This window comes from Carlito syrichta, unplaced genomic scaffold, assembly GCF_000164805.1.
Source record: "Carlito syrichta isolate Samal-C Ts95f unplaced genomic scaffold, Tarsius_syrichta-2.0.1 Scaffold309644, whole genome shotgun sequence".
Classification (NCBI taxonomy): Eukaryota; Metazoa; Chordata; class Mammalia; order Primates; family Tarsiidae; genus Carlito; species Carlito syrichta.
The window spans coordinates 67,068-94,387 of record NW_007253740.1 but is presented as its reverse complement, the minus strand read 5'-3'; the positions used below and the strand labels follow the sequence as shown (position 1 = coordinate 94,387).

The following is a 27,320-nucleotide window of genomic DNA, read 5'->3' as shown; positions in this document are numbered from 1 at the left end:
GTGGTATAAAATGGTGTCGTATTTGCATAGGAGTTACATACAGCTTCCCATATACTTTAATCCCCAAGTTGCTTCTAATACCTAATGCAATGTCAATGCTATGCAAATGGCTGTTATTCTCTATTTTTAAATTTGTCTCATTTTTATTGTCTTTATTTTTCAAAATTTTTAAAATCTGAGGTTGGTTAAATCCACAGATGTGGACCCTTACAGACTGAATATCTGAACTCTCTGTAGTCAAAAAAGCTAGTTTTTCCTTATTCTACTATGGTGTTCTTCACACGACTGTTTCCTTTTTTTTGAGTCGGCTTACTCACGGCTACCACAGCCTTGACCTGCTGGGCTCAGGCAATCCTTCCATCTCAGTCTTCCAAGAGGCTGGAACTACAGGCACGTGCCACCCTACCCGGCTAATTTTTAAAAAATTTATTGTAAGACTAGCCAAGTTGCCCAGGCTAGTCTTGAACCCCTGGTTTCAGGCAGTCCTCTCTCTTCTGCCTCTCAATTGGGATTACAGGCGTGAGCCACCATGCCCAGCTACATGACTGTTTCTTATGAGCATGAATTTAATTACAGTTGCTCTTTCCCTTGGAAAACTTACAGAGTCTTCCAAATTCCATGTTCCTTTGTAAACCAGAGGTGCTTTTTCAGAATCCATAGGAGAAAACAGTCATGTTTGTGAGCTCGTCTTGTTTTAAGAGGGTGAACGTGTATTTTGTACTTAGTTTTGGGGTTTCCTGGCATAATTTCCATCCCCCTTAAACCTACATGGCATCGAAAGCTAACAGCCTGGTAAATAAGCAGTTCGCAGTTATATTATCAGACATTTATGGTTAATTAAAATGTATCTATTTTTAGATGTTTTTAGAGCCTTCCATAAGCTTTAACTTTCTGCCTATGTTTTCTGTGCTAGAGGGGTCACACATGGGCGCTGATCGTGGTCCTGGGAGCCTCAGCAGAGCCAATGGAGGCTGCCATGGCCGGCTGCTTAGTGCTGTTGCAGCTATTTTAGGCAGAGAGAAAATGACAGGCGCCTTCCCAGTCTGGCTGAGAGTTCACAGGAGGCGACGTGCTGTAAGGAGGAGACAGAAGGAATTAAGGGAGTGTTTCTGCCACCTTTGGTGGGTTTGTGGATGGGAGGAGTGGGGGAATAGGGGAAACTGGCTAAATTGATAGATATTTTCTCTATGACCCTTGAGGCTACAACAAAGGTAATTTAGCTTTCAGGAAATCTGAATTGTGTGAGTCCTTGGGGACAGAGTCAGTGCCTATTGCTCTCGGGAACGTCCAGTGTGTTCGGATAGCTGAGAGTTTACACACACACACACACACACACACACACACACAGAGCAAAACAAAAAAGCTGCTGCTGTGGTTTGTCTCTCATTTGTAAGTAATTATGAGCCTTTCAGTTGCCTCATCTGTGGCCTAAAATGGGGTGCTTCAAAGCTGCCCTCGACTTTCTGGAAAACTTGGAAAAGCTCCATGGAAACGATCGGTTTTACAACTCAATAATGATCGTCCTCTTCCTGAGTGTTTCTGAAAGTTGCACATACCCTATGATGACTGGCAAGCTCAAGGAATGTTCATTGAGTTTCCAAAGGATAACATGGCAGGCTCCTTTTAAAGCCCTCCCAGCACCTGTATCCACTGCTTTGCACATCAGGCGACTACGTGAATGTTGGAATTGGAGTACTCTGTGCTTTCCTTTTTCCTCCTTATTGCTGCAGCCTTTGAAGTCCCGCTTTTCATTTCAAGCGCTATGTGCTTTTAAGATCATAATTAATTAGTTATTATTTCCATAAGGATCTATTTTGCTCAGTTACTAGCTCTTCAGTGTGTAAAGATGTGTGGGTTGTTTTTTTTTTTGATTCGGAGTCTCACTCTGTCACCCAGACTGGAGTGCAGTGGCCGCTCCCGGCCACTGCAGCCTCGACCCGCTGGGCTCCAGCGATCCTTCCGCCTCAGCCTTCCGAGTAGCTGGAACTACAGGCGGCCCGGCTGATTTTTTGATTTATTGTAGAGATGAGGCCTTGCCAAGTTGCCCAGGCGGGTCTCGAACCCGCGGGCTCAGGCAATCCACTCACCTCAGCCTCCCAAAGGCGCGGGATTACAGGCTGAGCCACCGAGCCCGGCTTAAAGATGTGTTTTTAATGGATTTTGACTTGCGTTGGCCATACACAGCTCAGTAAAGCTTGGTGGAGTTAAAATTAATATTAAAACTAAAAAAAAAAATGGCCTCTCCAAATCACTAGTGCTCTCTTGCATGAGTCAGTAAGAACTTACATTTCCACTGGGCTATGGTTTTAAGATAAATGCACATTAGAATATGCGTCGGCTAGACTACCCCCAGGGCCTGATGTGGAACGTATCTTGCCATGAATGCTTATAAAAATGGTTGAGAGGCTATCAGAAAACGTCAGAACCTCAGGGTAAGTGCATCCGGTTTTTGAGTCCATCTTAATTCTTCTCTATAACTCTGTCCCAGACTTCCACTCCCTTCGGATATGTACTAAATACTGTGGCCGATTGGCTTTTACTAAATGGAAGTTTTTAGTCTGGATATGTGCCCTTCATGTTAATTCTTCTGCTAAAAGCCACCACAAAAACGCACTCCCAGTCTCTGAGACTTGGAAGGCTGCGTTCCAGTTTTTGAACGATGAGATTTTTCACCTAGCATTAAGAGCCAAATCTTTAGAAAAGCAGCGTTAAAAACGACACATCTGTCTTAAAACAAAAATGTTTTGTTTTGAAAAAAGGTCACACAGGTTCTTTTTTACCCCTGTGACATTTATTTTTGCGATTCAAGTAGGCAAGGACCAAGCCCTCTCTTCCCTCCTCCTCTTCTTTTGCATTTGGTAAGTTGTTGATGAGTCTCCAATGCCCCGTTCTCCATGTCAGCCGGCCAGGGGGTCCTTTAGCATATGGCTTGGGTTTGGGGGATAACATTAGAATGGGTTCCAACCAGCATATCTATGTCTTGGGTCCCATCTGGCTTTCCAGCACATAGGAAGTAGATCTTTCAGAGACAGCCTGGTTGATCTGATTTGAATGATTAAATCCTTCTACCCAGGAAGGGCTGTGGTGTAGCCTGCATTCAGTGGGTCAGTGTGTAGGTTTGTTACAAGGTCACCAGATGGCAGTGGGTGGTTGGAGACCTTGAATTTCCATTTTTTTCTTTTTTTGAGTCAAGCTGTCCCTCGGTCACTCAGGCCGGAGTGCAGTGGCACGATCACGGCTCACCGCAGCCTCGATCTCCTGGGCTCAGGCAATCCTTCTACCTCAGCTTCCCAAGTAACTAGAACTACAGGCGTGTGCCACCATGCCTGGCTAATTTTTTGTAGAGACAAGTTCTTACTGTGTTGCTCAGGATGGTCTCAAATTCCTGGGCTCAAGCGATTCTCAGACCTGCCTCAGCCTCCCAAAGGGCTGGGACTGTAGGCGTGAGCCATTGCGACAGGCCTGGAGCCTTCAAATGTTTCTAACTCAGGACTTAGGGTCAGTCCCAGGGATTGGTCCCAGTTCTGAGGACCCACCTGGCTCTAGAAGCGACTATAAGTGGCAGTTGCACCTGCAGCTGGCAAGGAGAATGCCACAGGCTCCATCAGGTGTCCTCTTAGTCTTTGGCCCTTAATCTTTTTCCTGTCAGTATTTAGTAATTAGCAGATGGTGGATAGTAACATCTGTGATACAGAGACAGAAGAATTTTACATATGGGATAGGTAATCAGCTCTTAGCTCTTCAGGAGATAATTCAGGATGTGTTTCTTGTTGAGCACATACTCGGGTCACAAGTACCACTGCACACACATGGGCTTTTAAAGCTTTGGGGAACATATTGCCAAATGCCCAAGTTGTCCTGATTGGCCTCCTTGGCCAGCAGTCTGTGGGACTGCTCCTTTTCCTGAACCCTTGCCAACACCGAGTATGAGCCTATTTAAAATGTTTTGCCCATTCGTTAAGCAGACAAAAAGCATCTACTAGTTCTTACAATGAGCATTTCTGTAATTACTTGTGAGACTGAGGTAAGTCACGTGTTTATTGATCATGCGTGATTTTTTATTTCTGTTCTTGTTTTGTTTAACAGTTTTCTCTCACTAATTTCCTGTTAGCTCAAGTAAGGAGTAGCCATATGGTGGGATACCACATAGCCTTTAAGGTCGTGTTTTTAGAAACATATTTAATGTGGTGTTGATGCATTCATAGTATACGAAGAGAAGAAAAACAGTAATAGAAATGTGTGTCATGATTCCAACTTAACAAAACATCCATCAAGGATGTAACTAGAGCATGTGTGTTTAAAAGAGTCACAAATTTATACACCCTACAACTCAGGTTGTGAGGAAAAAGTATGGCTTTTTCTTTACTTTTGGTGAGTGGTCCAGTCATTTTCATGAGCCCCTGCCCTGGTAGGGAGAAAAGAACTCTCCAGAGGGAGTGTCTTAGTCTCTTCTAATCTTTGGTGCTCCTACAATACCTCAGTTTCCCATGGTGCTGTGCACCTCTTGACTTTCAGGAGTTCGAGTCCAGTTTAGGCAGCATAGTGAGACCTTGTTAATACCAAAGAAAAAAAAAAAAAAAGCCAGGCGTGATGGCATATACTTGTAGTCCCAGCTACTTGGGAGGCGGAGGCCCAGGAGGTTGAGTCCGTGGTCTGGTGAGCTGTGAGTGTGCCGTTGCACTCCAGCCTGGGTGACAGAGTGAGATTCTGACTCAAAAAAAAAAAAAAGACCTGAAGAGAGACCCCTTGGCAGTGTCAGCTACCCACTGCTGCCCACCAAAGACTGTTTTCTGTTGAATTCCTGCGTGAGGAGTTTTCAGGCCAAACAGTTTATAGGATATGAAATAAAATATTTCATTAGATATACAAATGAAATTAAAATCCTAGAAGGGAATGTACCAAGATGATGATAATTTGTTCTGCATTAATGAGGTTATAGGTGAGTTTTATTTTCTTGGTGCTTTCTGGATTTTCCAGATTTCCTACAATGTCCATATAATGTTTTAATAATTCCATAAAGCCTTGTTTATTTATTTATTTCAATAGGTTTAGGGAGATACAAATGGTTTTTGGTTACAGGATGCGTTGTATAGTGGCAAAGAAGTCTGGGCTTTAAGTGTACCCACTACCCTCACTGGTGCACATTGTACCTGACGGGTGATTTTTCATCCCTTCACTCCTTTTCCTCACTTCCTTCCCCTTCCTGAGTCTCCAGTGTCTATGATACCCTTTCTCCGTCCTTTGTAAATCCTTAGTTTAACTCCCACTTATAAGTGAGAAATGCAGTGTTCGGTTTTCTGTTCCTGCGTTTGTTACTTCGGATGGTGTGCTCCAATCCCATCCAAGTGGCTGCAGAAGGCATTGTTTCATTCTTTTTTATGACCAGTTGGTACTTCTTGATAAATATGCTGCAGTTTCATTATCCACTGATCAGTTGATGGGCATTTGGGTTGATCCCACATCTTGGCAATCGTGAATTGTTTTGCGATAAACATCTGAGTGCAGGTATCTTTTTTGTATATTGACCTCTGTTTCTTTGGGCAGATACCTCGTAGTGGAATTGATGGATCAAATTGTAGATCTACTTGTAGTTTTTTTGAAAAATCTCCATACAGATTTCCGTAGAGGTTAATACTAGGTTACACTCCTAATAGTGTACAAGCATTCCCTTTGCACCACATCCATGCCGGCATCTATTGTGTTTTGATTTTTTAGTAATGGCCTTCTGAGTGGTGTAAGGTGATAGATATCTCATTGTGGTTTTAATTTGCAGTTCCCACCATGATGTTGAGCATTGTTTCGTGTTTGTTGGCCGTTTGTATGTCTTCTCGTGGGCATTATCTGTTGATATCATTTGTCTACTTTTTAATGGGGTCATTTGCTTTTTTCTTGCTGATTTCTTTGCTGAGTTCTTTATAGATTCTGAATATTAGTCCTTTGCCAGATGTATAGTTTGTGAATATCTTCTCCCATTTTGTAGGTTGCGTATTTACTTTGTTGATTATTTCTTTTGCTGTGCAGAAGCTTCCGTAAAGCCATTTTAAAATGAGAGTATTTTTTTACTTCCTAGAATTTTAGGGAAAAGGGGCAAAGTTAGTGATTAAGTATAGTATGCATTTTGGATTATTTACGGTTTTTAGTTTTAGAAACTTCTTTTATCCTACCTTCCTGCCCCACCCACACCCTAATTTTTAAAACAAGATCAAGAATTATGTTCATATCTGTCACCAGCAGACAGGACCAGAAAAAGGACTACGTTGAAATAAGAATTGAGGACATTCAGTTTTCTTTCTTTTATACTGGTTTTGACATTTATTCTATTTTGATAAAAGTTATTTTATATAAAATAGCATTATGACAATTGATCCTTTATAGGATAAAACTTGGTATATAACTCCTTTCAGGATTTCTGTTCATGTGATTGCTAGAAGAATAACTTCTTGTAAACTTCCGAGGATAGATTGTGTTCATCTCTGAAATCTAGACATAGGTTGAACCTTAGACAACTTTAAAATTTATTCAAAATTTGCTTTTTGGGGAGAAAAAATGTAATGCACCAAGTGAAAGGAAATTAAAAGAGAAAACCCTCCATTTTAATGTTTTTGTATTTTTTTTATCTTTGTCAATTTGTCTAGATATTGTTCATAAATTTAATAAATGGGTGGTGGCCAGAATACTTAGTCCTTTTTTTTACTAGATATGTTTCCATTTATGTTCTTTTTATGTATTTTAAAGTAAATTATATTTATATGTTTATTTTAAAAGGTCCATTTTCCTTTGTTTAAATACTTAGACTATTGTCAAGTATTTAGGCAGTGTGCCATTTAAAATCTTTGTTTTGGAAGTTATTTTAGACTGTGCAGATAGCATAATAGATTTCAAGTTTCTTAGCAAAACAATGCAGTCTGGGAACGAAGTTGGGGGTGAGTCATCTGCCTTTGGACTGTCATCAGCAGGGTTGATGTGGATGAACTGGTTGCCTAAACTTTCTCAAAGAACACCCCAAAGTGAATATATTATCCTATCTTTCAAATTTGTTATATATGACTAAAGGGACCATATCTTATACGGTTAAATCAATCCACAAATAGCCCCGAAGCCTAATTTTATGACTTATAAAAGAATGAGTATTGACAAATTGAATCCTTAGGATATTTATATATCCTTTGATAAGCAGAAAATTACTCAAAAAAGCAAACAGACCAAGGGAAGTGAGGGAGAAAAGAAAGAGGCAGCTATCTTGACCACCAGGTCAGTGACAGGCACCGTGCCATGCTTTTGCATTGGTGTCTCATTTAATTCCAGAACATCCTGGTGAGCAGATCTTGTTAACTCTACTTTTGGAAATTAAGGACGAAGGAGTTTGTAAGTTATTTACCTGAAATTGCATCTAGAAAGGAGGGGAGTTGGTTCAGATCTGTGTCTATTCAATCTCAAAAGCTTCTGCTACTGGTCTGCACCATTTTCATATCTGGAAAACTCTGGTGTGCAGTAACTAAGAGTTACCGGAGAAGTGTGGGTGATGCATTCTAAATGGAGCAAAGACTTAAGTCTATGGCCAGGCGTGGCAGCTCACACCTGTAATCCCAGCACTTTTGGGAGGCTGGGGCAGCAGGATTGCTTGAGCCCAGGAGTTTCAGACTAGCCTGCACAATAGCAAGACCCCATCTCTGAAGAAAACCATCAGCTTGGCATGGTGGTGCGTGCCTACAGACCCAGCTACGGAGAGGGCTGAGGAAGAAGGATCGCTTGAGCCCAGGAGGTTGAGGCTGTGATGAGCTGTGGTCATGCCACTGCACTCCAGCCTGAGAAACAGAGTGAGACTTTGACTCTAAATAAATAAAATCTTTTTTGTTTTTGTTTGAGTTGGAGTCTCACTCTGTCTCCCAGACTGGAGTGCAGCGGCTGCTCCCGGCCACCGCAGCCTCGACCTGCTGGGCTCCGGCGATCCTTCCACCTCAGCCTTCCGAGTAGCCGGAATTACAGGCATGCGCTACCACGCCCGGCTGATTTTTTGATTTATTGTAGAGATGAGGTCTCACCAAGTTGCCCAGGCGGGTCTCGAACCCACGGACTCAGGCAGTCCACTCACCTCAGCCTCCCAAAGACGCGGGATGACAGGCCGAGCCACCGAGCCCGGCTAAAAAAAAAAAGATTTAGGTTTAAACAAATGAAATGTTAAAAGTGCTTAAAGAAATCACACGGTAATTCCTTTTTGATATTGTGCTGTAGTTTGAATGTTTGTGTCTCCTGTACAATTCATGTTGAGACTTAAGTCTCGAGTGCAAAAGCATTAATATTTTTTTTTTTTTGGAGAGCGGGATTTATAGAGAGGACAGAAACGCTCCCATAGTGGGAGAGGACCAGAGGGGGTTGCCCTATCATTAATGTTAATATGGAACATTTAGGAGTGATTAGGCCATAAGGGCTCTGCCCTCCTGAATGGAATTAACGCCTTATAAAAGGGCTTGGGAACACAGCAAGAAGATGCCTCAGCAGAAACTGAATCTACTGGCACTACGAGAAGATAAATTTCTGTTTTTTGATAAACTACCCAGTCCCAAATATTTTGTTATAACAGCACACGTGGATTAAGAAACCTTGGGAAGGCCTTTTAAAACATGACTCAAAAACTCTTAAGCCAAAAACAGATAAAATAATTAGAAATTTGACATCATAAAGATAAAAATACTTCATGGTCAAAAATCTACCATAGGCAAAATCAGCTAGGAGGAGGGATTACAACTCATGACACAGTTGAAGGACCAATTTCCCTCTTGAATGAGAGTTTCCCAGTATTTTGGTAAAGAGAAACCCAAAGGTGAGAAAGAATGTGAGAAGATGGTTCACCAAGAAGAAAAGACGACAGCCTCCCTGGGTCTCGGCCTCTGTCCTTATCTGGTTCTGAGGATTATGGGCGTGATTCCAAAGTCTAGTCTGGGCCTTCCGACTTTGTAGCAAGTTGTCTCTACCTACAGTGCTGAGCAGACTGGGGGGCCACTTTCCGGATCAGCCTGTGAGTCATGACTTAGGACCATCGCATGTCCAGAAACTTCTGTCCCCAGCATCTTCAAGCCACGCTAATTTCAGAGTGAATTTCTCTGAAGTTCAGAAAATAATTGATGAAGGGAAGGCTAGGACTTCAGTGTGAGATTGTCTGTCAGTGACCAGGAAGTATCCAGAAACTTTCAGTGCCGGAGGATAGGCCTTATACAAAATCCCAGGATGGAACCTTGTTAGGACTGAGACACGTGGTGAGGTAGTCTGGTTCAACCTCTCCATTTTACAGATGAAAAAGGATGGCTAGTGCAGTCAGAGGATTTGTTCTATGTCGCACACGAGGTTAATATTGGAGCTGGATCTCCTGACTGCCAGGCCCAAACCTCCTCCATGGCACGGAACTTGTAAGTGGGCCTCGGGCCCTTTGAAGCAGACTGGACAGATGGATTCATGTGCAGGAATCATTCTTCACTGAAACTGTTTCTTTAAAGATTGCCCGGGAGACCTGAGTTTTAGCCTCGTGGTTCCTGTTTTCCTTCATTCCATTAACAAATGCCAGTCAAACGCCTACCACACGCTGGGCACTGTTGCAGAGCAAAGGACTGCCTCCTGTGTTACCTACTGATTTGAGTTGAACACTCTTCAGTGCCCACCAGGCTAGTGGACAATAGAGGTCACTTCAGTCCTCTGAAGATGACAGCAACATTACTGGGCTTTAAAAAGTATAGTATGATGCCGGGCTCGGTGGCTCAGCCTGTAATCCCGCGCCTTTGGGAGGCTGAGGTGAGTGGATTGCCTGAGCCTGCGGGTTCGAGACCCGCCTGGACAGCGAGACCTCAGCTCTACAATACATCAAAAAAATCAGCCGGGCGTGGTAGCGCATGCCTGTAATTCCGGCTACTCGGAAGGCTGAGGCGGAAGGATCGCCGGAGCCCAGCAGGCGAGGCTGCAGTGGCCGGGAGCAGCCACTGCACTCCAGACTGGGCGACAGAGTGAGACTCCAACTCAAAAAAAAAAAAAGTATATGTTCTGTTGGGTGTGGTGCCTCCTGCCTGTAATCCCAGCATTCAGGGAGGGTGAGGTGAGAGGATTGCTTGAGGCCAGGAGTTTGAGACCAGTCTGGGCAACATAGCGAGACCTGGTCTCTACAGACAAAGAAAAAAATTAGCTGGGCATGGTGGCATGCACCAGTAGACCCAGCTGAATAGGAGGCTGATGCAGAAGGCTCGCCTGAGCCCAGGAGGTCGAGACTGCTGTGAACTGTGATTGTACTGCTGTACTCTAGCCTGGGCAACAAGATTGAGATGCGACTCCAAAAAAGAAAGAAAAAAAGTATATTATGTTCTAATAACTAAAATTAGAAAATGGTGATGAGCTCTGTCAAGGCTATTCATTGTTTCCTGTGATCCAGAAGCCTTGAAAAGTTGAGCGGGTGTGTTATCTGATGTGCTTGCTGGAAGAAGGAGTCCCTTCAGTATTTTTTTGTTTTGTTTTGAGTTAGAGTCTCACTCTGTCGCCCAGCCTCAAGTGCAGTGGCATGCTCCCAGTCACCGCAGCCTCGACCTGCTGAGCTCCGGCGATCCTTCCGCCTCAGCCTTCCAAGGAGCCGGAACTACAGGCGCGCGCTACCACGCCCAGCTAATTTTTGATTTTTATTGTAGAGACGAGGTCTCGCCAAGTTGCCCGGGTGGGTCTCGAAGCCGTGGGTGCAGGCAGTCCACTCGCCTCAGCCTCCCAAAGTGCTGGGATTACAGGCTGAACCCTCCCAAAGTTTGCTGGGAGCCCGGCTCACTATTTGGTTTTTAAGGTTTTCAGAAGACTCTGTGTGTTTAGAAAACCTAGTTCCAAACTCCAGTGGTAATTGCTCCTAAGTCTTGATATTCTCTGTTTTCCAATAACTTTTATACTAAGTGACATTTATTTTATTTTTTCAGTTTTTACAGAGACAGGGTCTCACTCCGTTACCTAGGATGGAATGCAGTGTCATAGTCGTAGCTTACTGTAGCCTGGCGCTCCTGGGCTCGACTGGTCCTCCTGCCTCAGCCTCCTGAGTAGCTGGGTCTACAGGCATGTGCCACCATGCCTGGCTAATTAAAAAAAAATGTATATATATATATTTGGTAGAGATAGAGTCTAGCTATGCTACCCAGACTGGTCTCAAATGCCAGCCTCAAGTGATCCTCCTGTCTCAGCCTTCCAAACCACTGGGATTATAAGTGTGAACCACAGCTTCCAGTCCTAAATAACATTTAATCTTTTTTTTTTTTTTTTTTTTGAGTTGGAGTCTCACTCTGTCGCCCAGACTGGAGTGCAGTGGCCACTCCCGGCCACCGCAGCCTTGACCTGCTGGGCTCCGGCGATCCTTCCGCCTCAGCCTTCCAAGTAGCCGGAATTACAGGCATGCGCTACCACGCCCGGCTGATTTTTTGATATATTGTAGAGATGAAGTCTTGGTGCCCAGGCGGGTCTCGAACCCGCAGGCTCGGCAATCCACTCACCTCAACCTCCCAAAGGCACGGGATTACAGGCTGAGCCACTGAGCCCGGCTCTTTTTTTCCTCTTTATAAAAATTCGAAAAGATAATTATTGAGGCGAAACTCCTCCCACATAATATTAACTGCTTCAAAGCAAACAATTTGGTGGCTTTTAGTGGTATTCACAGTGTTGTGCAATGGCGCTTCTATCTAGTTTCGAAACGTCTTCCTCACCCCAGGAGGAAACTCAATGCCTGTCAAGCAGGCAGCCACGAATCTTGGTTCTGTGGATTTGCCTGTTCCGGATATTTCATATAAATGGAATCATACAATATGTGACTTTCTGTGTCTGGCATCTTCCACCTAGCCTGAGGTTTTCAAGGTTCATTCACCTTGCAGCATGTATTAAGAGGTCACTCCTTTTCGTGTGGCTGAATCACATTCTGTCATAAGGATACACCATATTTGTTTATGCATTCATTCATTGACGGACGTTTGGACTGTTTCTACCTCTTGGCTACTGTGAATCGTGCTGCTGTGAACGTTCGTGTACTCGTACTTGTTTGGGTACTAGTTTTCAGTTACTCGGAGTTAGGGGTTTCTGGGTCATACGGCAATTCTACGTCGACCTTTCTGAGGAGGTGCCACGCATAATTTTACGATCCCACCAGCGATGTCAGAAGGTTCCGGTTGTTTCACATCCTTGCCGACTTTTTGGATCTTCTTTTTTGATTGGCGCCATCCTAGCGGTGGTGAAATGGTGTCTCATTCTGGTTTTGATTCGCACATCCCTCGGGCGCCTTTTCCTGTGTTTGTTACATAATTGCTTGGCTTGGACATGTAATTACTCTCAACTGGGAGGCCTGACACAGTTTTGCCTGCTCTCTGCCCGAGACCACTGAGTCTAACCTCATCGTGCCCTTTAACCCAGAAGGGGCAGCCATCGCCAGAGACCCAGGACTCCTAGGCCGTCCCAGCCCCCTGACTTGTGTCCCATGTGCCTCTGTGTCACCTCTTCTGCCCCGTCCCAAACTCCTGAAACCCCTTCGATGTGCTTCTTGGAATTCACGTTCCATCATCACGTAATCTCCTCTGCCCTCAGCTTGTCCTCCGTCTTCTGTCACTGGAACCTGGCTATCCCCTGCAGCCCTTACACGTGGGGGCAGGGTTCTCTCTCCTTCTCCTCCCAGGGCCTAGAGATATGGAGTAAGTGGCCTCTTTGCCCTCTTTGCCACTTCCGGTCACTCCTGCTCCCTCTCCCCTGCAGGCACCTGCCTTGGTGCCTCCTGTCACCGTCACACCGTATGTCCCACTGCCCCTCCTTCATCCCTGATGGCTTGAGCTTGGGAATCACCATCGCTCTCTCCAGCAGTTCTTTCTTTCTTTCTTTAAGTTGGAGTCTCTCTCTGTCGCCCAGACTGGAGTGCAGTGGCACGCTCACAGCCACCACAGCCTCGACCTGCTGGGCTCCGGCGATCCTTCCGCCTCAGCCTTCCGAGTAGCCGGGAACTACAGGTGTGCGTTACCACACCCGGCTAATTTTTGATTTATTCTAGAGATGCAGTCTCGCCAAGTTGCCCGGGTGGGTCTTGAACCCGCGGGCTCAGGCAATCCACGCCTTGGTCTCACAAAGTGCTGGAATTGCAGGCTAAGCCACCAAGCCCGGGCTCCAGCAGCCCTTTCAAGGATGCTGTCATCTTTTCCCTGGGGTCCCCTCCCTGCCTGTCTTCATTTTCCTCCTTTACCAACTTCGGTTCCCTGCCCTCTGTGTCAGCAGGCCTTTGCCCTCCACTGGCTATCTTGCCCATTCATCCTTGGCTGAAGTCACCTGGAAAAACCTTGTGCAAATCCGCAAACCTCCAGCACCTCCTTCCCCATCTCCACTCTGAGATGGCAGCCTCGCCTCCTGTTTCACTGAGAAATCCAAAGCACCTGACAGAGAACTTCAGCAATGCCTTTCCTCTACCTCCGTCACCAGGCAGGCTGGAGAGCAAACTTTAGGATCTAGGGTCACAGGGTAAGAAAACCCTGTCTGGTGAGTCCCTACCAGGCCGTGACTCCCTGAACCTCTTGGTGAGGAATTTGGGTAAGAGGAAAAAAAGGTCAGGTTTAGTCCTCATGCCTCAGAGTAACTCTATTCACATATCTCAAATCCCCCTAAACAAACAGCAACAAAACCTTGCTCCTCTGTCTTCCCATATTAATAAATGGGCATGTCATCCTTCCAGACTCGAAGCCTTGAGGACATTCCTTGTCATTGATTCCGTTTTTTAAATTTATAATCCGCATCAGAATTGTAAGACTATCCTATCACCTCCTCCTTCACAGTCTATCCAGAGTGTGACCCCTGTGATCACTATTCTCAAGCCAGCATTTGGGGCGATTCTTTTAAAAAATCAAATAGCTTTCTCTTTTATTCAAAACCTGCCAGTGCAGCGATGCTAATTCCAAGTCTGGAACAGGGAAAGTACAGCATAAGCCCGGGACGTTTTGTCATGTCGGGAAGCGAGGGAGTGTTTGGAGGCTTGTGGGGTGTGTCAGAAGGATAATAACAGTAATATTTTATAACATTGGGATAGAAAGGGTAACCCATGAATTCACAACGACAGCAACAAGAAAAGGGACAGGCAAGGAGGGATGGAGAATGTCAACTAGTGACCGCAGGAAGAATGATGGAATTAGAAAAATCACCGCAGTGCAGTCCCCAAAGCGATAGTTGATTTAGGCAAAGACCCTTGAGGATCGTCAAGACCATAAGGTGAAATTTATTGGGGAGCTGGCTGTTTGTAAGGTATATGTGTGGGATTTTGTGTGCGTTTCTGAAGTACCAAAGATGACTTGCTAAAGACAAGAATGAGAGCTTGACTTTTAAGGGAAGTATCTGGCAGCTCACACCTGGGTTGAGTGTCACACCGATTTGAGTGTCACCCTTGGCATACCACTGTGGGATGGCTTGATTTGCTGCACCTGTGGAACAGTACAGGGTGACATCTCCAGCCACACTTGTGAGGATTCCGATTCCACTTTTTTTTTTTTTTGAATTAGAGTCTCCATTGCCCAGGCTGGAGTACAGTGTGGCATACTCATGGCCACCCAAGTGTTGACCTGCTGGGCTCCGGTGATCCTTCTGTCTCAGCCTTCCAAGAAACTGGAACTACAGACGTGTGCTACCATGCCCAGCTAATTTTCTGATTTAGAGTAGAGATGAAGTCTCGCCAGGTTGCCCCGGCTGGTCTCGAACCTATGGGCTCAGGCAATCCACTCGCCTTGGCCTCCCAAAGTGCTGGGATTCCAGGCTGAGCCACTGAGCCCAGCTCCGATTCCAAATCAAATCAAGCCTTCAGACCTGCCTTCCGGTTTGCAAAAAATGCAGGGGGTAGAGAAGCAGGTTCAACCCCATATGGGGGACAATCAGACAAACCCACCGAATCAACACAGGTCTCGTCTTTCTAATGTCAGTAGAGAGAAGAAAAAGAGGGAAACCTTGTGGTTTCAAAGAGCCTCTAGGCCCGTAGCAAATGAGATTCTGTATGTGGATCTAGTGTTTTTGATAACTGAATACATCTGAATATGGACTGACTATAGGTGATTTCATGGAATGACTGCTAATTTTAGGATGTGGGAGAATGCTATTGGGGACAGGAAGGAGAATGTCCTAGCTTTTAGGTGATGTGTGTTGAGATATTAAAATAGTCATGGTTGAAGTGTCAAGGTATCAGTAACTCAATTTCAAATGTTTCAAGGAAAAATGTATGTGGGACACACACACACACACACACACACGCACACACACATTCTCACACACACACTCACATTGATGGAGTAGATAACACTAAATGTTAACAGTTGAAGCTGGGCTCAGTGGCTCAGCACTTTGGGAGGCCGAGGCGAGTGGATTGCCTGCACCCATGGGCTCGAGACCAACCTGGGCAACTTGGCAAGACCTCATCTCTACAATAAATAATAAAAAGAAAATAGCTGGGCATGGTAGCACGCACCTGTAGTTCCGGCTACGTGGAAGGCTGAGGCAGAAGGCTCACCAGGGCCCAACAGGTTGACGCTGGGGTGGCTGTGAGCATGCCCCTGCACTCCAGCCTGGCTGACAGAGTGAAACTCCAACTCAAAACCAAAAACAAAACAGTTGAATGGAGGTGGTGGGTCTGGGGGTTTCTGTTCTTTCCATCTCTCTGAATGTTGAAAGTTTTAAAAGATAATAAGTAAATAAGCCCCGCCTGAAGCATCCCTTCTCACACAAAGTGAAATCTGGACCTTAAAAACAGTCCAAAAAAAGTCCACTGGACCTTGTCCAGTTCGTTGTCCATACCAAGCCCGCTTCCACCTCGGTGCCTTTGCACTTCCTGTCCTCCTGAAACAACCTTCCTTTGGCTCTGTTCGTGGTTTCCTCTTATTTCCTTAAGGTGTTCACTCCAAGGTCATCTTTAGGGATGCTTTCCCAGATCCCCCACCTATTTAAAGCTGCAGACCCCTGTCCCATCTCTTGCCTTTCCCCCTGCGTAGTTTTTCTCTGTGGAGAGCATCACATCTAAATGTGCACATCTGTCTGTCTGCCCTCATCAGAACATTCTTCATCAGAACATTCATCAGAATGTTCCTGTGGGTAGGGATTTCCACAGGCTCATCCTCTGTGTTAACGCTTGTGCCCAGAACCTTGGCCCGTGTTAGCCTGCCAGGACTGATTTTTCTTCCCAAAAAACTTTAAAATGCCTCTGTGGACTGTGAAGAAGAAAATGACACCACTCAGAGGAAGCGGAACGGAATCCATAGGTGAACATCATTTAGCAACTGAAATGAGGGTCTGAGCTGTAAAATCCAATAAAATCTGTTGTAGAAAGGCTGCCCAGAGAATGATTTACTGAAAAAAAAAAAAAGGTATTTGAGAAGCTTTATTCTACATCAAAATCAATACCTTTAAAGCTTTGGGGGCATGTCTTCTACTATATTTTCTGAACTTGAATAACTGCAATGGTGAAGATTGTTCCAATTTACTATTCATCACAGAACTGTAAAATAATTGAGTCTAGTTAAGCTGCTGGTTTTGAAGTGGAGGTGGTGGTGAGTAAGGGTCTTTTTTCTCTAAGTAATCAGAGAGACCTATAATTATGTGAACAGATAATGGACTGAATGGTTTCATAACCACACGTGTGTGCACACACACGCACACAACATTGTATATTTTCCTTTTGAGAGTTGAGTTTTTTTGGATTAGTTGGGTAACTCTAGGCTTTGAAAATATATATATTTTTTGAGTTGGAGTCTCACTGTGTCACCCAGAGTGGAGTGCAGTGACACACTCCTGACCACCGCAGCCTCGACCTGCTGGGCTCTGGAGATCCTTCCGCCTCAGCCTTCCAAGTAGCTGGAACTACAGGCGCGCGCTACCACGCCCGGCTAATTTTTTAAAAAATTTATTGTAGACATGAGGTCTCGCCAAGTTGCCCAGGCGGGTCTCGAACCCGCAGGCTCAGGCAATCCACTCACCTCAGCCTCCCAAAGCTTGGGATTACAGGCTGAGCCACCGAGCCCGGCTGAAAATATTTTAATAATTTAAAAATGCATAGTTGATTCTCATTATTCACAGGTTCTGTATCTGCAGTTTGCCCACTCCCTAAGATGTATTTGTAACCCCCAGAAGTAAAGCTTTTGGTACTTTTGTGGTCATTCGCAGACACACACAGAGCTGTGAAGATTTGAGTCATTGGATGTGCTCTTTTCCAACTGGGCGGAGCAAGGTGTGTTCTGTGTTTCCTTTCAGTTCTCGTACTGCAAACAAATGTCCTTTTGGCTGTCTACTCAGTGGTGTGGTTTTTGCACGTTTGTGCTTTTTTGCACATTGATGCAGTATTGTGTGTTTGTTGGTGATTTTGCTGTTTTGTTTTATTTTATTTTTTCGAGGTGGGGTCTTACTTTGTTGCCCAGGCTGGAGTGCAGTGGCATGATCACAGTTCACTGCAACCTTGACCTCCTTGGTTCAAGCAGTCCTCTGACCTCAATTTCCCGAATAGCTGGGACTACAGGCACGCACCACCATGCCTGGCTAATTTTTTTGAATTTTTGTAGAGATGAGGTTTTGCTATGTTGCCCAGGCTGGTCTTGGACTCCTGGGCTTAAACAGCCCTCTGGCCTTGGCCTCCCAAAGTGCTGGGATTACAGGTGTGAGCCACCACGTTCAGCTGATTTTGCTGGTTTAAATGGGCCCCAAGCATAGTACTAAGGTGCTGTTTGGTGTTCTACGTGTAAGAAAGTTGTGATGTGCCTTACAGAGAAAACACTTGTATTAGATGTACATTGTTTGAGCTGTAGTACAACTGGCTGTGAGTTCTGTCTTAATGAATCAAAATCTAGTACATCCAAAAAAAATTTTTAAAAAGGGAAGGGAAATTCACTAATCTATGTGAGGCCATTCTGGAAAGTGCTAAAGTAATTAACGCATACAGTATGTATGATACTATGGAAAAAATAGACACAGCTAAATTGGTGGATTCAAGAGATGATAACTGATTTTAAAAAGCCATACTGGTTGCACTGTTGTGGGGTTGAAAACCAAAGAAGTTTTGGTCCCATTACCTAGGCTCAGGAAAATGTGAAGCCCTTCCTGGTGATGACTGGCTGGCACATTTCAAAAGGTGATGTTTTGTGGAAAGTTGTAAGTGTGCAGGAGAGGAAGTTTCTGAGGATTAGAAAACTGAAGAATTTTTAACAAATTGACACGCAAATTCATGAGGCATTCCATATTTTTTTTTTAAAAAGGATTTGTTTTTTGAGTTGGAATCTCACTCCATCGCCCAGGCTGAAGTGCAGTGGCACGCTCACGGCCACCCCAGTGTTGACCTGCTGGCCTCCGGCGATCCTTCCGCCACAGCTTTCCAAGGAGCTGTAACTACAGGTGCACGCTACCATGCTCAGCCAATTTTTTGATTTATTGCAGAGACGAGATCTCCCCAAGTTGCCCAGGCTATTCTCGAACCGGTGGGCTCAGGCAATCCCCTCACCTCAGCCTCCCAAAGTGCTGGGATTACAGAAAAAAAGAATTTAAAAAATATAGTCGAGCCTTGTTCACAGATTCTGTATTGACACATTCTTCTCCTTGCTGAAATTTACTTGTAACTTCAAAACTGATGCCTGTGGCACTTCCATGGCCATTTGCAGACAAGTGCAGGATGGGGAGAAACCTGCGACCTGGTGCACACATTCCCAGCTAGGGCCAAACATGGCAGTGCTCTGCCTTCTTGTTTCCGCTTTGAGCAGTAATGACTGGAGGGTGGAGATGAAGACCAGAAGCCGGAGCTGGTAGAGGCAGCGTGGTGCAGGGCAAACAGCCCAGCTCTGGGGCCACTTGGATGGGAGTAAATCCCAGTGCTGGCACCTGTTAGTGAGGGGGCTTCTGGCTGGTGGCTTACCACTCATTTTCTCTTTTGTAAAATAAAGAAAAGAGACTCTACCAAGATGAGTGGCTTTAGCATTTAGATGATCGTCTATGTGCAATACGCACACATTTCTCCTGGGAGCAATGGTCAGTGTTGGCTCACTGCAATCTGTTCTTGTTACTGTATACAGCACAACTTTGATGGATGATGAGACTTACCTGTGCCTGCTGGGTGTCTTACAGGAAGAGGGTTACTCGGAAGAGCCGGTTTCCAACACTAATGAGACTGGTTTATTTTATAAGTACCTTGGCTAATGAACCTATGTAAAGCAAATGGCATTTTGGCTGATGAGAGTGTTGTGACCAGAGCCTTGTAGGAACCTGACCCTGTATTTCCCCTAGGAGCGATAACTCAGAATTCTCTAGTTCAGTGTTTGTGGAGACTATAGCACATAACGACCATGAATAATGAGAATGGGTTGTGATTGATTTGGGAAAGTTGTTTGTTTTTCAAAAAATGACTTCTAGGTAAATGATTTTGCAAGAGAAGTATAATGTATTTTATGCTGAATGCTTTGCTTCTTAAATAAACACCTTTCGTGATGTTTGGCTGAAACACGGGGATAGAAATTTCATATCTGGATTTACTTTACCACTGATGCGCTCTGTTACCAGAGTTGTTGATGACATGTATTGAGTGTTGTCCACATGCCTATCACTGTTTGAAGCGTTTTGCATGTAATCACGCTCAGTCTTGGGAAACATAACTCATAGTAGCGGGAGCAACAGTAGCCACAAATACTTGCTGTATATTAGGGACGTTTCTAGCTGGTTCACGTTTAATGACTAATTCATTCATCACAATTAGCCATGCAGTGAGAACTATTAAGAGCCCCGTTTGCCAGTTGCAGTGACTCAGGCCTGTAAACCCAGCACTTTGGGAGGCCGAAGCAAGCGGATTGTCTAAGGGTTCAAGACCGGCCTGGGCTACTTGGTGAGACCTTGTCTCTACAATAAATCAAAAAAAATTAGCCAGGCGTGGCAGCATGTGCCTGTAATTCTGGTTACTTGGAAGGCTGAGGCAGAAGGATCTCCTGAGCCCAGCAGGTTGAGACTGAGGTGACCCTGAGTGTGCCACTGCGCTCCAGCCTGGACGACAGAGTGAGTTTCCAACTTAAAAAAAGAACCCAATTGGTCGGGTGTGGTGGCTCATCATGCCTGTAACTTCAGCACTTTGGGAGGCCAGGGTGGGAGGATTGCCTGAGACCAGCCTAGCAACATAGCAAGACCTTGTCTACAAAATATAAAAAAAAAATTAGCTGGGCATGGTGGCATGCACCTGTAATCCCAGCTACTTGGGAGGCTGAGGTGGAAGGATCTCCTGAGCTCAGGGCTTTGAGGCTTGTGGTGAGCCATGATCATGCCACTGCACTCCAGCCTGGGTGACAGTATGACCCTGACCAAAAAGAAAAAAAAAACAACAACCTCGTTTTACAGATTAGAAAACTGAGGCCAAAAAAGACTGAACAACATACCCAAGATTAAGTCAGTGTTCTTGAACCTGTGCTCCCAGAACCTAAACTGTGCTGTTTCCTAGAATAGAGAGGATGGGGTGCTCTCTTTCCACAATAATTTCACTGGGTAGGCACTTGTACATGTACTCTGTGTTCTCTTTAGGTATTGTTACTTTTCCATGAAGAGGAGCTCAGAATTAGTGCCTCCAGACATTTCAGCTGATCAGTTTCTATAGATCATAGCACAGCGAGCGTCAGAGGACAGACTCTTGTGTCTGAAACCAGTGTTGCAAACAGAGATGACCTGTTTGCTAAGGAGAACTGACCACGTGGGATGCATGGTTAAGAGGTGGCCTGTTGTAGTTAGTTGCCTTTCTTTTTTTTAATCTTTGAACTTATTGACGGGGACTGACATGGCGCGTGTTAAAGTGTGGTGGGGTTGCCATAACCCACCCTCCCCTCCATTTTTCCAGAGAAGAGGTAAACATTTTTCCTTCAATTAATTCATTAATCTTTATTGAGTTAAGGTCTCACTCTGTCTCCCAGGCTGGAGTGCAGTGGCATGATCATGGCTGACAGCAGCCTCCACCTCCTGGGCTCAGGCAATCCTTCTACCTCATCCTCCCGAGTAGCTGGGACTGAATACAGGCACATGCCACCATGCCTTTTTTTCTTTTGTAGAGACAAGATCTTGCTATGTTGCCCAGGCTGGACTTGATTGAACTCCTGGGCTCAATCAACCCTCTGCCTCAGCCTCCCAAAGTGTTGGGATCACAGGCGTGAGCCATCGTGCCACTGCACCTGGCCATTTTTCTTTCAATTTAAGCTTGAACGTTAGTCTCTCAGGATGGAAATGGGAAATGCACCCGGTGTCCTTTCTCTTCGCCTGTACCAGGAGGCCCTCAGCTGACATCCCTGGGCCCATAGATTTTATTGATTGATTGATGTTATTTATTGTTGAACACAAGTTTCTTTGAAAATCAAATTAAATTCTTTCGGGGGGGGTTGATTTTAGGTGCAGATAGAACCTTGTCAATGGATATACTTTGCAGATATTCTCAGACCTCCTAAAAAACCCATTGAGACAGCATCTTAGGATTCATGGATTCCAGAAGCTTCTCTCTTAAGGGAGTCCATGAGTTATTTTTAACCACTTAAAAGACCTAACAGAAGTCAAGCGGGTAGCTGTGTTTCTTTGCTTTCAGCTGGCGTTAAGTGAGCATTTACTGGGTGCTCTGGTTTTCTTACATAGACCAATAACTGAAAGCAACAAGCCCACACTGAGCGAGGTGGGATTCCTTCATGGCGAAATGTTCGGGAACCCCTTGCCTGGGTGACGTCTCCGTCTTCCCCTCCCTCTCTTTTCCCAGAATCCTTCTGGACTGGACCACCTTGACTGTAGAACTCAGCAGGCTCATTTTGTTCTGTTCTTTTATGATGACATATGTGTGTGCTTTGTCTCCTCTGTCTGATCTTAAGATGTTTGAGGGACCGTGTCTTTTTTTTTTTTTTTTTACTTTTAATTTTTTCATTTTAAAGATGTAGGGGTACAGTTCAGGGTTCGGCATACAAAAGTTCATCATGCAAGGTACCATGTCTTCAAGGCTCCTTTGTCACTCTCCACAGGGCCTACACCCAGGTCAAGTGGCGCATGCGGCCAACCAGCTGCCATGTTCTCAGGAGAGGGCCGTGCCCGGCAAAGGTGGCCATCCTTCTGTCAGCAGGGGGCAGCAATGGCGTGGGTAAAAATGGCCGGTGTTCTTCAGGTTAATTCGGCTTTACAGAGCTGTTCAGAGCCTTTGAGGGACCCACCCTGTGTGAATGCTGAGGAAATTGTTCTTAAATGCAGCTTCATGAAAATCTAGCCTATATTTCAATGCAAAGCAATGTTCATGTTTCTTAACTGGAGGAATTGCCTAGATTTTTGGAGTTTTTGGATGGGTGGGTAGAGGCTGTGAGGTATACATTCAGAAGCCTAAGAAGGGAACCAGAGAGCGTGGTCTCAGGCTGCCGGTTACCTTTTATTGCTACTAAATTTACATGAAAATAAAGCCCATTCATCCCTGGGGTGAAATATGTATTTACAGGGCAGTGTGGAAAGAATTACTGCTGGTGTTTATTTTGCATTTGGGAAACCTGAGGAGAGATATTGGAGAGTGACTAATATCACACATTTTATCTACAAGCTCAGTGTAAAGATGGTAACGTAACAGTACACAGAGAAGTCTAAACGGAGATCACCATTTCTGCGTATTTTCTGAACCGAGGGAGAAGATGCATTTTCCTTCTGTAAGTGACCAGATTAGTGACCATTGGGCAGGGCTCCAACGACTGCCAGGATGTCAGCGACTGAAGTAGAGTGTTTCCAGCTGGAAGGAGTGGAGCTGAAGTCTGAGGCCTGGACCCAGAGCCCTGAAGGGTGCATTCAGTGGTTCCTTAAAAGCCTGGTGCTAGCCAGGTGCGGTGGGAACAGGGACATGGGACCTGGTTCTCAGACTGCAAATCCTTATAGAAGAGAGAGGCCAGTCACGGGTGGGATCTGAGAGACAGAGGGCATGAAGACTTATTTTTAAAAGGTGTTCATTTATTTATTTATTTGCAGTGGCATGATCATAACTAACCGCGGCTTCGACCTCCTGGGCTCAGGTGATCCTCCCACCTCAGCCTCCCAAGTAGCTAGGACTACAGATGCATACCACCACATCTAGCACATTTAAAACAATTTTTTTGTAGAGACGAGATCTTGCTCTGTTGTCCAGGCTGGTCTTGAGCGCCCGGGCTCAAGGAATCCTCCCACCTCGGCCTCCCAAAGTACTGGGATTACAGGCATGAGCCACCATGCCTGGCCTTTCTCAGTTGTTCTTCCTGATGCTTTTATTTCCTGGATCAGAAGTCGCCATAAGGCCAGGCACGGTGACTCACACTTGTAATCCCGGCACTTTTTGGGAGGCCGAGGTGAGGAGATTGTCAGAGCCTGGGAGTTTGAGACCAGCCTGGGCAGCATAGTAAAACCTTGAAACCTCGTCTGTATAAAAAATAAAAAATATAGCCGGGCTCCGTGGCTCAGCCTGTAATCCTGCGCTTTGGGAGGCTGAGATGAGTGGATTGCCTGAGTCCGCGGGTTCAAGACCTGCCTCTGCAACTTGGCGAGACCTCATCTCTACAACAAATCAAAAAATTAGCCAGGTGTGGTAGCGCATGCCTGTAATTCCGGCTACTTGGAAGGCTGAGGCGGAAGGATCGCCGGAGCTCAGCAGGTCGAGGCTGCGGTGGCCAGGAGCGGCCACTGCACTCCAGTCTGGGCGACAGAGTGAGACTCCAACTCAAAAAAAAAAGTTAAAAAATAAAAATAAAAAAATAAAAAATATGAGCCAAGCATGGTGGTGCATGCCTATAGTCCCAGCTACTGGGAGGCTGAGGTGGAAGGATTAGTCCAGGAGGTCGAGGCTACCGTGAGCTGTGATCAACCCACTGCACTCCAGCCCGGGCGACAGAGTGAGACCCTGGCTGGAAAAAAAACCTGAGGGAGAGCACTGGAAGTCTGGTAGGACTTTGACCATGAGGAATGAAGGGAAGATAGGGTTTCTTGACAGATGTAACCTGAAGGAATGTTAGGAGGTGCTCAGGGGCCCAAGTAGGTCTGATCTTCATGAGAAGGCAGGAGCAAGATACATAAGCCACCTTTTGCGAGAATCACACACAATTCTGTTTTTCAGAGCCTGTTCTTTCCAGGTGGTCAATCGCCAGGGCTGAACATTTTGTTTTTATCTCACAGGCTTGGTGATGGTCAGGGGAAAAGAAAAATTTATTCCCATGAGAAAGAGAACTGTTTTAACCACAACTTGACAGGAGAAACACAAGAGGGCTCTTGAAAGGGAACTAACACCGTAGCAAAATCCAGAGCTCCGTGGTGGTCATTTTAATTCCTAAAGTTAATAGAAGTGTTAGACCCATGGACCTGTTATGGAAAAGAAGGTAACATGGCTTATCGGGTTGTTTTTTAGGCATCAGCAATCACTAGGGCAGGCGTAAGCCATAAGAGGACCAGCTGTAGATGATACCTGTGTTTCTTTTTTTTTTCGAGTTGGAGTCTCACTCTGTCACCCAGACTGGAGTGCAGTGGCACGCTCCCGGCCACCGCGGCCTTGACCTGCTAGGCTCTGGCGATCCTTCACCTCAGCAGGAACTACAGGCATGTGCTACCACACCTGGTTAATTTTTGATTTATTGTAGAGATGAGGGCTCGCCAAGTTGCCTGGCTGGGTCTCGAACCTGCGGGCACAGTCAATCCACTCGCCTCAGCCTCCCAAAGTGCTGGATTACAGGTTGAGCCACCGAGCCCGGCCTCTCTGTGTTTCTTCTTAAACTCCTCAATCACCTGGCAGACTTCACTGGCGTTTCATTAGGAGACCGTTCTGCAGATGAAAACGAAAGAGGGGTGGGGGTGTTCTGGGCTTTGTTACAGCTTGGTGTCGGTCACAGGCATTTGCAAGAAGTTAGTACACTTCTGGGGTCCTGTGATAGGAAGCTGCGTAGCCCCGACTTTCATGTCACACCAATATCAAGTTCAGGGAACAATTGGGCTAATTGTTTTGGAGAAGAGCCTTCATGGCTGTTCCAGTTGACACACAGATCTTCTTGTGAAGTGAGATTTTAAATATTCATTATTGATGGACATCCTCCCGTCTTATGAATACCAGTGTTCTGTATCGGGTTAAACATAGTGGTCACAGAGCATTGGGCAGAGGGGGGGACCCATGCTGAAGGGGTCTGTGTGCATGTGGGTATTGTGTCACATGACTGCTGCTCACCACACCGCCAGGGTCAACTGGCGGGACTAAGGCGGGCATCTGACCCAAGGCCCCCAACTCATTCACTTTCTCTCTCAAATCAGAATTAGGAAGGAAATAAAGCTAGACCAAACGGTTGGGTAGGTTTGGTTCCAGCGACCCTGCCAGGATTTGTGCAAAGAGAAGGAATTCCATTGAACAAGAGGAGAAAGATGTGGGAACTGCAATCTGTAGAGATGAGGGACAAAGATTAGAGACTGTGATGTCTCTGGAGAAAGGAGGAGGTAGCACTTTCTAGAAGATTCTGGGCACTCTCCTGCCTCCACTCAATAATCCCCTTTTTTCTTGAACTAGCATGGTTGGGTTGCTACTCTTGGGTACTAAATGGTCTCTGTGACCTTGATCACCTAGACCTGGGAGGTATACAAGAAAAGTGTGAAACCTTGTCCCTGGCCACTGAGGTTCTCAGCCCTAATATGGCAAGAAAAGAAACCCACAACCTGGCTCTTTTTGTCCCCAGAACTGGTATTGTATCCTCTTTTTCACTTGCTGATCTTGAAGTCCACTGGCTGTCATTTAGATGGGTATGTTATTTTTTTCAAACAGATCCATCTCTCGGTGGCATTTAGACCTACCTGATTTCTTACATGCCCGGAAGGGAGGAGACCAGCTATTTCCCAGCTCTCAAGAAGATGCCTGGGTGATCACCTTTCGTTCATTCACTCATTCTTTCAGTGAATAATTTTTGCCCACAGTTTACCATGCCTTGTTTCAGGTGCTGGGGAAGTGACAGGGAACAGAGACAAGGTCCTTTGTCTTCAGGAGCTCAGAGCCTGGGGAGGGCGAGAGAGATGAACCCGTTACTAACACACATTCATAATTACAAGCACGATGCTTCTGCGTGTGATGGGAGACTATGGCCTCTTGGGAAGACCGCAGAAGACCACCTGGTGAGCACAACCAGCACATCAGGGTCTGAGGAAAGAGTAAGAATCAGCCAGGAGAAAGGCATTCTGTGGGCGGTGCTGGAAATTGAGCCTGGGTGGGTATTCAGGGAGTGCCTTGTTTATCCCTAGATCATACAGATTATGTGAGAGGCTTTAAGAAACTTGGGACTGTATGCCCAGAAAGGTCTAATGTGCAGTTAAAATGGCTCCTCCACTCTGGAAGCTTGGTTTTGGAGAGAAATAATGATTGAGGCTGAAGTTTTGATGTCCTGGGCTACAGGACCAGCATGGCTTTTATTCTTTGGGTGTAAGTAGAATAGACGAGGGGCCAAGGAAGGAGTTCTCCAGTTTACTATGGAACCGTGCCAGCTTGTCGAAACATCCAGAAGCCCCAGAACCCTATCTTCCTTCCTCCTTTCTTCTTCCCTCCTCCGCTGCTTCCTCCCTGTAATCCTCCTTCCTTTCCCTTATCTTCTCCTCCCTTCTCTTCCTCACCCCCCGTCTGTCCACCCAACAAACACATGTCAGGCATTTTCTGTGAACAGTGTCCTTTGATGAGTATGATCCCATGGTCCTGCCCAGAAAGAGTTCCCAGTGCGGCGGTGAATTGTGGGGTGATTCTATCATCAGGCTTGGCCGTGGAGACAGTTATGTGTGGAGCTGATTATAATAGAGGAAGTTCCTTTTGTGTGTTTGTTTATATGAATCGTGTGAGGTATTGTCCGGACATAGACCATTTCCCCCTGTACCTGGGTTCTTTCTGCCCCTCCCTCAGGGAGCAGCCTCTGGCCAAGGCTGGTCTCTGCAGGATATGCATATTCCCAGTTAAGAGTGTGAGAAACGAACTCAACTGTCCAAAATCAAAGGATGGACACAGAGATGTGTTGCACTCCACAGTGCAACAGAAGTCAGACTTTAATGTCAGTCTTGCAAGATCGGGCGTCTGGTGGGCAGGCACATGGAAGCAGGAAGAACCAGCACTTTTATCCCTAAAAGGCAGGTCCCTTTCCCGGTTCCTCATTGGAGGAGTACTGCAGAAGTTACAGGCTTTCCTGCACAAAGCCTACATGACGCATTTTGCTTGGCTCACAGAATCATTTCTCTTGCATGTCCTATTTGCCGATTGTGAACACCTTGAGGATTACACTGTAAGCAGTTCATGGGCGGGAATGGTGTTCCTTCTTCTATAAAATGGTGACTGCAGTGTCATT

The 27,320-nt window shown here is 45.6% G+C and overlaps 1 protein-coding gene across 1 annotated transcript in view; it reads left to right on the top strand.

Annotated features, from left to right (window-relative positions):
• The window catches only part of LOC103269941 (oxysterol-binding protein-related protein 10), a gene marked incomplete at its 3' end in the record, with an annotated part of 185,275 nt that overhangs the window by 95,090 nt on the left and 62,865 nt on the right, over window positions 1–27,320 (top strand). The window lies entirely within an intron of this gene.